The following is a 12,255-nucleotide window of genomic DNA, read 5'->3' as shown; positions in this document are numbered from 1 at the left end:
ACATGGGCGCGCGACCCCGCCCGAATAAGTACGCACAACTATTGCATGTGTTTGCACTGGTGCCTGCTCTTCATCCTCCCTCCCCCCCCCCACCCCAACCTTATTGCACAGCAATGGCTCACTTCATCACGACCCCACCCCCCTCCTGCGTCCGGACATAATCTGGGAACAATTTCCTAGCCCCTCCCAGTCTGCAACGGCGGCGTTTGTTGAACATCTTTTTTGTAGGACTATTTCTGAACCCTCCTCGTCAACTCTAAGAGGCGAGAGAGCTGAGAAGGGCGTCAAACTACACACCCTATGACAACGCCTTGTCCTTCTTGGCATATCCTTCCCCCCTCCCCCTAACGCACTTCAACGCTTCTCTCGTCGCTGTAATCCATGCGTCCCGCAACATTTATAAACGCAATGCTCCTATTCGGAGCTTGGTTTAGCGGAAGCAAAGGACATACCGTTTGACAGGTTGAGAACGGACAGTGCACCGGATTTACTCAAAAGTAGTATTGCCGAGCAGCTATGGTGGCGCTCCATTCAGGCAGCCACCTAGATTCCAAGAAAGATCAGGGGACAATGACCGCTACGGTGAGCAAGGCGAACTAAACTGGATTTCTGCGAACCGGGTACAAGGTAGTGACGGATAGTCACTACACTCCTACCATACTCTGGAACGCTGATGTCCTTTTTTAAAAGCATTTAGCTTCTGTGGTGAACTGACAGCGATTTCATGTGGATGTCTAACTCGTATTTCTCGGCTGATCCAGTAGATAGTTCAGTCTAACACAGCTGTAAAAAAAGGCATGCTATGTCACCTCCGAGCACACGGAGGAACGACATATTATATGGTTCCCGGCTCACACGTCCCCCGACACCCCCGTACACAACCTCAACGAGGAGGTCCACCACGTTGCGCGAGGTCTCGCATTCCGCGCCCGCGTAGAAGGATTCCCTGTAGGAGTTGGAAATCCTACGGAGGCATGGACAGAGAGGTACAGACTGACCAGCTACTGTGACATTAGAAAATTTTATCAAAACTTCAGGCGTGTTTATTCACCCCCTAACACCAAACTCGGCTGGGCCCAACCGGCAGACTGGAGGCAGTTACAAACCAAGACCTTCCCCAACCACGTCCATCTCAGGAGGATATATCCGGGCATCCATTCAGACAATAACTGCAAACTATGCGGCAGGGATCACGCATCTCTTAGACACATTCTCTGGGAATGTGAAGTTATATGCAGAGAAAATGCAATTTCCCTAGGTGAAGCTGCGGCACGATGGACGGCTGCGTTGCTCAGCTGAAACCTCCAAGATCAACTATGGGCCATCGAACAAGCCTGTGAGGCGGCGAGGAAACAGAATCTCCGGACCTCCTCGGCCCAGGGCACCAATTTGCCGGATTTTCAATAAAGTTGTTACCGCCATCATGATACGGTACCACGGCGCAGCTCTAAGGGGAGAATTCTTCTATTCTTCTCTCACGACAGCTAGCGCTTCGAGGCAATGTCGTTTAAGACGCTGCGCCTATGGTCGCACACGATACATAGGGTTCTGAACAGGTCCTTGAGGAAGTGGTTTCCGACGTACCAGTTGGCTATCGTGTATGAGTAGGGCACGGGGGTAAGGATAGCGCCACACATAACACGTAGTGGAACACAGTGCCACAAATCACCACCTCCCGAAAGCTTGCTAACGGCATTCTTGTATAGCGAAAAGCGTCGGTACTTCGTATATAATTTTTTAAAGTGGGCTTCTGCTCAGACCTTCCTCTTTAGTCCTGTTAAGCGAGATAAAGTCTACGACTGGAAACACGGAAAAGTCCGCAAAAAAAAATCGCTTTAATAATTTCATACTCACACTATCATAGCCACAATGCAGAAGTCGAAAATATTTGCCCCTGTATCTTTCCGAGATTAATTACACGTTGCTATAGTCTTTTATCACTTGCGCATAGCAATAAGTATGGCCGTTTTAAATCTGTGCATAAACTTTTGTTCTAAATAGGTTACGTTTAAGGTAATGTATTTAATAATTTGCCGCGTAGACTGCTCTGACATCAGTGCTTGTTGACCAGATAGGAACTAAAAATGTAGCTGTGCTGAGCTGAAGGTGAACAAGACATGCAGATAGGTATTTATATTGAGGATAAATCATCCCCACTGGTGTTAACGTCGTGTTTGAGCAGGACATAAACGTGTTAGGATGCGCCCCTAATTTACATGGCGAATACGCGAAAGTTAACCAAATAAATAACTTACGAAAAGAGATACAGAGACAAGACGCAATTCTAAATGAGTTTAATGTTTCAGTAATGCAGCAACTAGGCTGACGTACGAGGGCTGAAGATGTAGGCTGCCCCCCCCCCCCTAATTAATTTTGTAAAGATTTCGTGCGTTTGCTATAAGTAACCGCTGCGTCTGTCTTTTGTTCCTTCTTTTTTTTTTCTTGCGACGGTGGCTTTGTGCGAGACCTTAGTTTCCTTTTCAGTATTGGTCCTACTCTTTTCTACAGAATGCCACCCGCCTGCACGAGCACTGCTTATTCGTGTCGAATAATTTAGATTGCCAGGTAGCCGAGGCTTTTTTCTAATTTTTTATGATCACTTTTCCAACTACCAAGCCGCTCAGCTCCAGAGCAGGCTGCCGATACGTCTCGTCAGCTGCAAAACTCTGAAGCTGACAAATATGCTGCATGTTCCCACGGCTTGGAATGAAACAAGAAATGAAGACATGGAATCCGTCGGGCACATGCGCCTCTGCTCGCCGCCCTATCCTGTTTTGGACTGCACCTCTAGTTGACAAAAATTCATAGATTTCGGGAGAGAGACGCTAGTGGAGGCAGGAAGGGGTGTCTATCCACTATCTTGTTCCAAGCGTTAAAGCAATCAGAGGGGTTGGAAGTGAATATTCCGGCTGTGTGCAGAAGATGTTATGTCCATGCATGCTTATCCCGAATACCCCGCCATTTAGAATGTTCCGAGACCTCTTTATGCAGTTCACCGAGGCCTTATTGCGTAAGCAGTGGCGCCAGCTGGGAAGTTGGCTGGGTTCGTCGCCATGCAGTTTTGGGTGAATGCTCCGTGTAGTATGCCAGAAAAACACTCAGACGCATGTGTTCATAGTTTTTCGGTCTGGCCTGGTCTTCTTCCTACAACGTGGTGTCTTCCACCTTTGGAAATGTACAGTTAGACGTAGTGAAGGGGTTTAACTCAACATTGCTGGGGTTTCTGCCCACTGTTGGGGAGACGGATACAGTACCAAGTGCATTGCGTGCGCGAGTGTTTGAACCTACATTGGCCTAGGAAATTACTTTATAAACACACATATCACGAATGGGCCATTATTACAAATTTCGCGCAGTGTAGTTGGCCTATGTTGTGGGTTTTGCACCAAGGACCAGTTCAAGTATCATATGTTAATAAGACGATCGGTGCCACTTCCTCATAATATAGATGAGTCTCCAAGCTGCTATTTGCAGACATCTTTTTGCAACAAATTGATTAATTAGAGGCAGCTATTGCTTACAAATAAATTTGTTTTCATTAGCAATAACAGCTCGCCGCACAACTGGCAAGGCGAGGGAAACCGACTCCGCCACGCGCTCGACCACTTTGTGGAATTCGGGTCCTCACAAGGAGCGGTACCATTGTTTTTATGCAGTACGATTGAGATATTTCAGCTTACATAGCAGTCGGATAGCTCCAAATAAGGACAAGGAGTATGCCACATATGCCGCGTGGCAAATGACTCGAGTAAAAGAAGGCAATTCCTACGCGCTATGGTAATCGGTGTAGGCGAAGCTTTAACGAGACGACAAGCGAAAACGGCGCACGACGATAAGAAACGCTAACCAGGTGAGCGATAACAAGCGCTCACGAGGCTCACCAATGGGCATTAGCCAAGGTGCATGGCGCACAGAGAGGAAACGTCACTTGTATTAAGGGGCAATATTCTCGAGCAATCACTTCCAGCCACATATCATCTTCGACATATTTCGCGAGTCTCTACGTCGAACGTGTCGAAGTTCACGAAGGAAAGCGGTTGTGAAACAGCACTAGAAACGCTGTAAACCAGCTGAAATCGCATGCTTGGTTTGTCGCGAGAGAGAGAGCACGACGCCGCGGTCACCATGCGAGATGCAGCGGCAAGCGCAAGCGCCGCTACCCCTTCGCTTGCGAGCGAGTACGCGGCCATCGGACCCATCGCGCACAATCCGGGCCTTAGCCAGAGGCGGAAGTACGTTTTCGGTTGTCGAACGTCTCGCGCGAAGGGAGGAGGGCGGCGAAACCTCGACGCCCCGTGGGTTGCACCGTCGCATTGACGATAATAAAATATTGGCATCCCGTTCGGAACGGGGCGGCAACAAATGGTCACTCAGCTTGCTTGAGCTAATCAGTTATGCTATATATATTTATCAGTCTAGCATTATCTCTGTGTCTCCCCGTTAACTTCTCTCCTCCTTAAAACCTGTATATCTCCTTTGTAAAGTTACGTACGCCTGAAACGGATCCGGTCCGATCAATTTCTTCCCTGCATTTCACTTTTCACTTATATTGTAAAAGTCACTTGTTTAGCTCCACTGCTACCGGTTAACGCTTCCGTCCAATCCCAGCGCTTCTGGAAGGTGAACGTTCTCTGCGGGTCTCGCTGAGAGAGTCCCTTTGCAAGACATTAGGATGCGTCGAGCTGTCTCCGGATTTTTCCTGCTTCAGAGGCATGCCGCCTCCCGTTGCGAATATGTGTGGACATGTATGACTAACAGAAATCCAACCTGTCTGGTACCCCCTCTTGATATGTTGCCCGTCGTCGCCGCTCTTTGAAGTGCAGAACTTCTTGAAGTTTTTCGGTGGTGCATGGTTTGCACATCGTGATAGAAAGGTCCTTTTTATACCATCATCCGGTGATGTGTTAACTACTTGTCGCACGTTTCTCGCCTATTGCATTACATATGATGTTATAACTACCATGTACGAGAGAAAAATTGTGTCTTGATTGTTAGAGCAACAGGCTCCACCGCTGGAGGAGCGGTGTTTCCAATCTCATCGTCGGACGTGCTTCTTTCGACAGACAGACAGACAGACAGACAGACAGACAGACAGACAGACAGACAGACAGACAGACAGACAGACAGACCAGCCCAGTTGAAAGCAATGGATGGTAGTCAAACAAAGCTTCGCTTGAAAAACTGATCAAGCGCCATTCTGCTTCACTTACAGTTGTAATGCCTTTCCCACACCGGTAAGTTTGCAGTAAGCGGAAGAATCCTTACTAAAATAGCTCAGTCTCAGCGAACAAGGAGACTGGGTTTTGATATTCCGATTTTACAAGCGATAAACTGCTCCGGCGAGTTTATCAGTGGGTCATACCTATTTGCCAGAAACTCGATTGACAACAGGCGAGGTACTAATAAAAAACACGATAAACTAAAACAGATATACTCTCGTTGATTTCACAAAGACATAGGTGTCTGCTAAACGAACATGTTCAGCAAACCTCATGAAAGGTCCACGGCTTTACTCTAAAGCCTTTCAATTGTTCAAATGCATGAAATAGTTGTTGCATGTTGCCTTACAAATTTCGCAGAGTGGTGGCAGAGTGTGGTAGTGGAAGGACTTTCACTTATGCGTCAAGGTACACATAGTACGAGAGTTTACTACAGAAACAACAACAAATTTGCAAGGGAAAAAGAAAACTGCAATCAGTCGTGGCGAAATTTTAGCGCACCACGCTGTTCGGACAGGGAACTGAATATTAATCATTTGGGAAATAGTTTTCGTTTCTATGAAGCTTGCAAAGTGATTGAATTATATGCTAGTAATATATAATATTTGGGGTTTTACGTGCCAAAACCACTTTCTGATTATGAGGCACGCCGTAGTGGAGGACTCCGGAAATTTTGACCACCTGGGGTTCTTTAACGTGCACCTAAATCTAAGCACACGGGTGTTTTCGCATTTCGCCCCCATCGAAATGCGGCCGCCGTGGCCGGGATTCGATCCCGCGACCTCGTGCTCAGCAGCCCAACACCATAGCCACTGAGCAACCACGCCGGGTGAATTATATGCTAGGGATGGACGCGAGTTGTGTTAGACATTGCGCACCAAGTAAATGTCCATATTGGTGGTTTCAGCATTGAAAATAGTTTGAGGACTCACAGGTTAGAGTCGTTCCACAGCCGACTGGGGCAGGCAATCACAGAGTTAGATCAGGTTACAAGTAAATCCGTTAGTCTGCTATAGCTATACAATATTTTTTTTTACCAAGAACAGAGAATCTTACCATCCTATTACAAAATAATTCGCTATTAGGTTCTTATTCACTCGTTACAACGGAACACCCCATTACAAGAACCTAACTGAAAACAGGCACGCCCTCTCCATAAGAAAAGTTTGAATTTTCACTGCCCGTTCACCAGGTCCGGAATCCTGAGCCAAGCTCCAAACGCAATTCACATGTTGGTCCACGATATTCACGAAAGCTAAGTCGTCAACACACGAAGAAAAGTGGTCGCTCGTGGTTATTGTTCTTCCTCTGCGTATTCAGTGTACGCACTTAAGCGTAGGAAGATTATGAGCCCGAAATTTTCCACAAACCTACAAAAGCCAATGCGAAAATTGTCAGACCGAGGAAGTATGCCAGGAACTGAAAACTCACAGAATGTTGCTGTAGTATTCTGGCGCCGAATGTCGAACAAGTGTAACGGCGAAACGCAAGTTCTGCCGCGCTTCCCGACACATCCCACTCTACACAATATATTTTGCGGCTTAGGGTCGGAGACACGCCGCAGAATTGAACAACGCCGCACTACATCACTTCTGAAAGCGAACTTTATTTCTGTTGAATTTGCACTACGTAAAAGTTCTTCCAAGAAAATTATCTCTTCTATCGTGTCTAGACGTCAAGTCACCAAGGTACGCGGTGTCTGTCGACGCTCTCTTCTCTCACACGATCGATTGTTTTTAAGACCATGCTGGTTTTGTGCTTGTTTTCTTTTGAAAAGGCAGCGGATGTCACAGACGTTTGGCCTTACAGAGTAAAAGGGCAAGCATGGCATATTTCAAGACGCAGCTGCGTTTATTTCGGGAGCAGTTACACTAAGTCTAGATCGACGCTCGCAGCACGAGAGTGCACGAAATCGAGGTTGCAGACGGTAGTTTGGCCTTTTGCCGAAACTGCCGTCTGCGATGAGTGTCTCTTTGAATAGTTTAGAGTCGCGGCGAATGCATAAGCCAAGTGAATCTGAAATTTGCTTGTTTTTTCAATGATCTCGTGCGTACAAACATCTTGTGCGCGACAGCCAAAGCGTGCAGATTGTTAGTGTCTGGTGTAATAAAGAAGCATTATTTTTGCTATGAAGCAGTCTAGCTTCTTTCCCGGAACCAAGCCTTCGCAAGCTGTTCACGTCTCAATCGGATCATCTCGCCTGCAACTGAGCTACTGAAAATGAATGCGAACACTGACCGGTTTAAGGCTATGATTAAATTCCGTGCGCTAAAGCAGCGTCGCCGACAACTGAAACAAGAAAAAAGTGCCGGAAACAAATGTAAAACTGCGACTTATAGATAACCATCAGCAGATGCCGGAAATCAGAATAGAAGAGCGAAACGAACTCTCATATCCGTTTTTTTTTATTTTTTGCCGAAAGCATGCAAATATACCCGCACATTTAAGGAATATTCTAGCTACATAGTAACTTCGGTCTCTAGACGTAATTCAGCGACGAAGAAGCCAGGACCTTCCTACCACTGCTGAAACAAAATTTCAGGTGCGCCACAGTGATTATGTGCCATATTTTACTTGCAGTGACAATGTAATGTGCTGGTTCATGCCACATCCCTCTGGAAGCCAGGTAGAAACGATCTTAAGTCGGAGTCACCATACAATAATTTTACATTCTGCTTAAAGCGTCTAATAAGGACATGAATATGGGCTTTTTTGAACAAGCAGGTGCCAATATTTACAGACGTTGAAGAGATGACTAACATACCACTGTTATAGCGTTAATGAATATATGTAAACGTACGCGTTGTTGAGTACCTAGGGAATCTCGACGAAGGAACGAGGGCTGAGCGTATCTTTCTTGGCGGTTCAATGTGCTAAATAAGGATTTCTGCAATGAGAAAAACTGAACCTAGCAACAGGTCAAGCTTTGTGAATATATAGTAAGATCAACGAAATCACCTCACACCATTTGATGCAAGTTTGCCTCCGATAGTATTGACACTTCATTCGAGCCCAAGATCTTACTTCTCGCTACCTGGCTCACCTGTTGCCACGTATCGTTGAGTAGCTTTCCGCTCAAGACATCGGCGACCGCAGTTGTTCATTTGGATGAAAGGTTCGTCACGAGCACTCTTAAACACGATTGGACCCTCTGGGTGGTATCTTGCCACACAACAATAATCGTCATCTGTCTTTGCCGCATTTCCTTTCTTTAGCGCTGTGAGCTCGGACCTTCTAAGTCACTAACGGCGTGTGTGTTATCAGTATGACAGAGCATTCTCGACAAGAATGTAGTGAGCGCAGTGTTTTCGAGGAAAGAAACGCAAGCAACACAGATGACGTTTATCGTTGTGTGGCAAGTATACACCCCAATGGGTGTACGAGTGTAGAGCAGAAAAATAACACACATCTTGTATGTTATTCCTGCGCTATGCTGTAGAGCATGCCACATCAAGTACCCCGATCCAGTTACTTTGAATTTAACTAAAGGGACTCACAAATCACGTCAATGACTTGAAGGAAGACACTGTCAGACGACCAGACATGCTACTTTCGTGAGGCGCCATGGTTTTCCATGCTTGGTTTCATCATCGAAAAAATGATGTTTTACTGTGACAGCTGCTGTGAGGTTACTCCCCATTTATTTTGATGCGGCGTTTATGCGGCACTGGCGCTGTCTACTCACACAGAATAAGACGTCAATGACCACGACATCTGAAAGCATAGTAGGGACTGTCCACTCAATAGTTCCTAGCTTCCAGGTGCTGCCGCGCAAAATTATGTTCAGACAGCACAACCAGTTTACATTAGAAATATTTTGTGCACTCTTTATTGCTTTGAATCGCAATTATGAATTAGCCGCCTTTATACACCGCTATGAAACAGGAACGGCGTTTTTTCAAAACATTGTAGTGCGATTGTTTTTTTGGCATATAGTGCAACACCTTAGCAAGTTCGGTGTTTACTTGGCTTACGTAATGGCGTACTATCTGTAAATACATGTCTGATTCTGTAGTTACTGTTATTATTCTTGTCTGGTTCCAAAGTGATACATGTATAGATCGGCGACCTTTAGAGCGAAAGAACGATTAAACACATGTTTTGTGTGCTTCTGTTTGTAGTGTGTCATGCTACGTTGATAATGTGGCGGGAAATGGTGAAGGAATACGGTAGGGTATGACGCGAACTAGAGCGATATTGGGCAGACAAGGCCGAGCTAGGTAGATAATTAAAGATAGCTCTTAGGCGACCCATGTGGCCGCCTTAAAAATCAATATAGCCCGACGTGTAGTCTTAGCTGCTTAAAAGAAATGCTCCCAGTTGAGTAGGGACATATTATTTCGAGCGGGACTATGCACACCGCGCCCAATGCGACCACCAGTGCGCAATGTGTATATATTTCTGCAATTATAAATATTATCTATTTCAAAATTTGAGAAGGTGTCATTCACCGCAAGTTATCGTGGTCAAAATACGCTAATGCGCTACGTACAGAGCATTCGAGTTTCATGCAAGTTTTTGTCGTCACTGGACTGAGATGAGGGCAGCCCCTAAACGAAGTCTTCTTCAACTATACCATGCGCTGATTGTGGAATATAGACCTCAGTATGCCTGTGATTTAGAGTTCGTGCTCGACTTGCCTCGCTGTGTTAGAAAACGTGCAGGTTAAAGTGCTGCTAATATGTCTTGGCCTAGCACGTTGTACATCGATCCGGAGCATGATAGAAAAGTCACGGACCTACCTTATCGGCGTCTACAGGTCTTGTGGGCCTGCTCGCGTTCAGCTTCGATTACCGATTCGACGTACACACCACCTCCTTACATCATTTCTACTAACCCACCAAGACTGTGGCAACTCAAAAAGCTTTTAAATTTCACCATCCTTCAGACTTCGAGGTACAGATATCACACTCCCGTGGGCACAGCCTAGACCATTAGTATAGCTTGATATATTCGGCTCTTCTAATATGCTATGATTCCCCTCCATTGGCCTCAAGCAGCTTACCTTCTCTCATTCGTGCCAGCTACACGGCTGCTTCATGCACTGATGAACCTGTCCCTTCAAGCATCTTAGCAGCGGCTTGTGTGATTCTACGAATAGCTCAGTCTCGTCAGTGGGATCACAAGGCGACTGCAATCACTGCAGAATTAGATTCCAAACAAGTAACTATTTCTTTTGTTTTACTTGTTCCATACGAGAAGGAAAGGAAAAAACGTTTTTAAAATGTTCTTGCTGGCGTCAAGGGGGCAGGTACCAGGAGCCTAACTCCGTCGGAGCTCCCCTTCTTCAGGCAGCGGTAAGACCTTAAGTCTTGGCAGCGGCGTTGGACAACAACACTGCGCAGAGTTAGTTCTCCAGGCACGCTGTGAGCAGCACTGGCTCTCACTGCTCGGCCATGGTGATTGCAGATGTAGGGTTGGTGCTGGGTTTAATGGTGTGTGTCGCTGCGGGACATGCCCAGATCTAAAAGATAATGTACAGCGCGAAGGACAAGGTCTGCGTGGGACGACATACGCAGCGCTGACTTCCAACGATATTTTATAGCGTTGCCACCTCGTGTGTATATATACATGTATATGGCAACGCAATAAAATATTGTTGGAAGTCAGCGCTGTGTATGTCGTCTGTCGCAGTCCTTGTACTTCGCTCGGTACATTATTTTTGATCATGAATTACCAGCTAGCCCAAGCAACCACACTAATGCCCACATAATGTGGTTGAAGTGGGCGCGACTTCTCCGCGCGCTTTGCATTGTGCTTTGTAAGCATCTGGGTAAATATGAATGTACAGCGAGGGTGTGGGGAATTCGTGTGTCCGTAATAATCACCACGTTGTCGTGGGGTACTTATTCAGTGACTTGTCAGGAGGTGGTTACTCCATTCTGGCCTTACGATAATGCATGAGGATTTCACTGTACTGAAACGTGCATTTGTTTTTATTTTTCGGTGACCGCTTTTGAACGTCGAACAAATATCGCTCAGCGCGGGAAGCGTCCGCATGTATCGGAACTTTCTCGAATGTTAATGATGGTTCTGTCTGATGTCTGTTGTCACCGAAGGTTGTGTGATCTGATTGCATGTGCGACGTGACACGTGTAGAACTTTCTGGAGTGCACGCGGGCACCAGCGATTACTGTGGAACCTTCGATGACGCACATATAAAAGTCGGCGCGCTTGACCGGCAGATCAGATTTCGACAATCGCCGACCTTGTTCACCGCTATCGCTGCGCTTTGAGTGCAACTTGCTTTTGCGGGCACAAGTTTGCCCAATAAAAGTTAGTTTCATGATTTACAGATCTGCCGTTGTATTATTCACCGTCACTACTGCGGGACAATACGTAGCCATTCTGTCTTTCACGTGACCGCGCCAAGAGACGACAGCCTCGTATTCAGCCTGCTGGGCTGCGGTCGTCAGGGGGGGTCACTGCTCCGATGACGGGTGATGCGCCTGGTAAATGGTGTCGCGGGCAGCGTCGTGAGCGACTTCGTTCCCGGCAAGATCTGAATGGTCCGGGGCCCAGATTAACTGAACGCGGCAGTGACGGGATGGGCATGTGTTATAGAGTACGCGGTGTGCTTGCGGTGAGATGAGGGCTCTGGTGAAATTGGTGAAATGGTGAGACAGCCGTCTCGGAGTTGCTAATGATGCAAGAGGCCGCAGTCGTTGCGTAGTCGTTTTGTGTGCAGCGTATGGAGCTGGTAGTGGTAGGGGTATGGTTCGGCCCCATGACCACAGCTAGGGCCATGGCCGGTAGTTGCGGGTATTCCGCCGCGTCTGCGTAAGCTACATGTGTGACCTCTTCGTAACGCTTGTTGAGTTGCCTCGCGCGGTGGGCGCGCCGTTCTGCATTTCAGGCAGGTGTATATTGCGTGGGATGAGAGGGATGAGGAATGGTCTCGGAGCTCCGGGGGGATGGGGACTTTGGCTCCGGTCTGTGTAAGGTATTGGATGTCCACCGTGCAGAGGATGTGCCGCCTGGTCTTTGTTTGTGAGAACCGCTCGTAGTGTACATTGCGCTGGGCGTCAACTAACTC

General features: G+C 47.0%; 1 protein-coding gene across 4 annotated transcripts in view; it reads right to left on the bottom strand.

The window, feature by feature from the left end:
* The window catches only part of LOC142592548 (uncharacterized), a 140,007-nt gene that overhangs the window by 34,213 nt on the left and 93,539 nt on the right, over nt 1–12,255 (bottom strand). The window contains exon 1 of one of the 4 annotated variants that reach the window (XM_075704057.1): nt 6,651–6,792. The exons of 2 other annotated variants lie outside the window; for them this stretch is intronic. The gene's annotated coding sequence lies outside the window, so the exon portion shown is untranslated. Of the gene's footprint in view, nt 1–6,650; nt 6,793–12,255 lie in introns of those variants that run through there. One more of the 4 variants, XM_075704058.1, reaches the window with a different exon arrangement.

The sequence above is a fragment of the Dermacentor variabilis genome, chromosome 9 (assembly GCF_050947875.1).
Source record: "Dermacentor variabilis isolate Ectoservices chromosome 9, ASM5094787v1, whole genome shotgun sequence".
Classification (NCBI taxonomy): Eukaryota; Metazoa; Arthropoda; class Arachnida; order Ixodida; family Ixodidae; genus Dermacentor; species Dermacentor variabilis.
The sequence above is the reverse complement of the archived record's forward strand: the minus strand, read 5'-3'. Positions and strand labels throughout refer to the sequence as shown.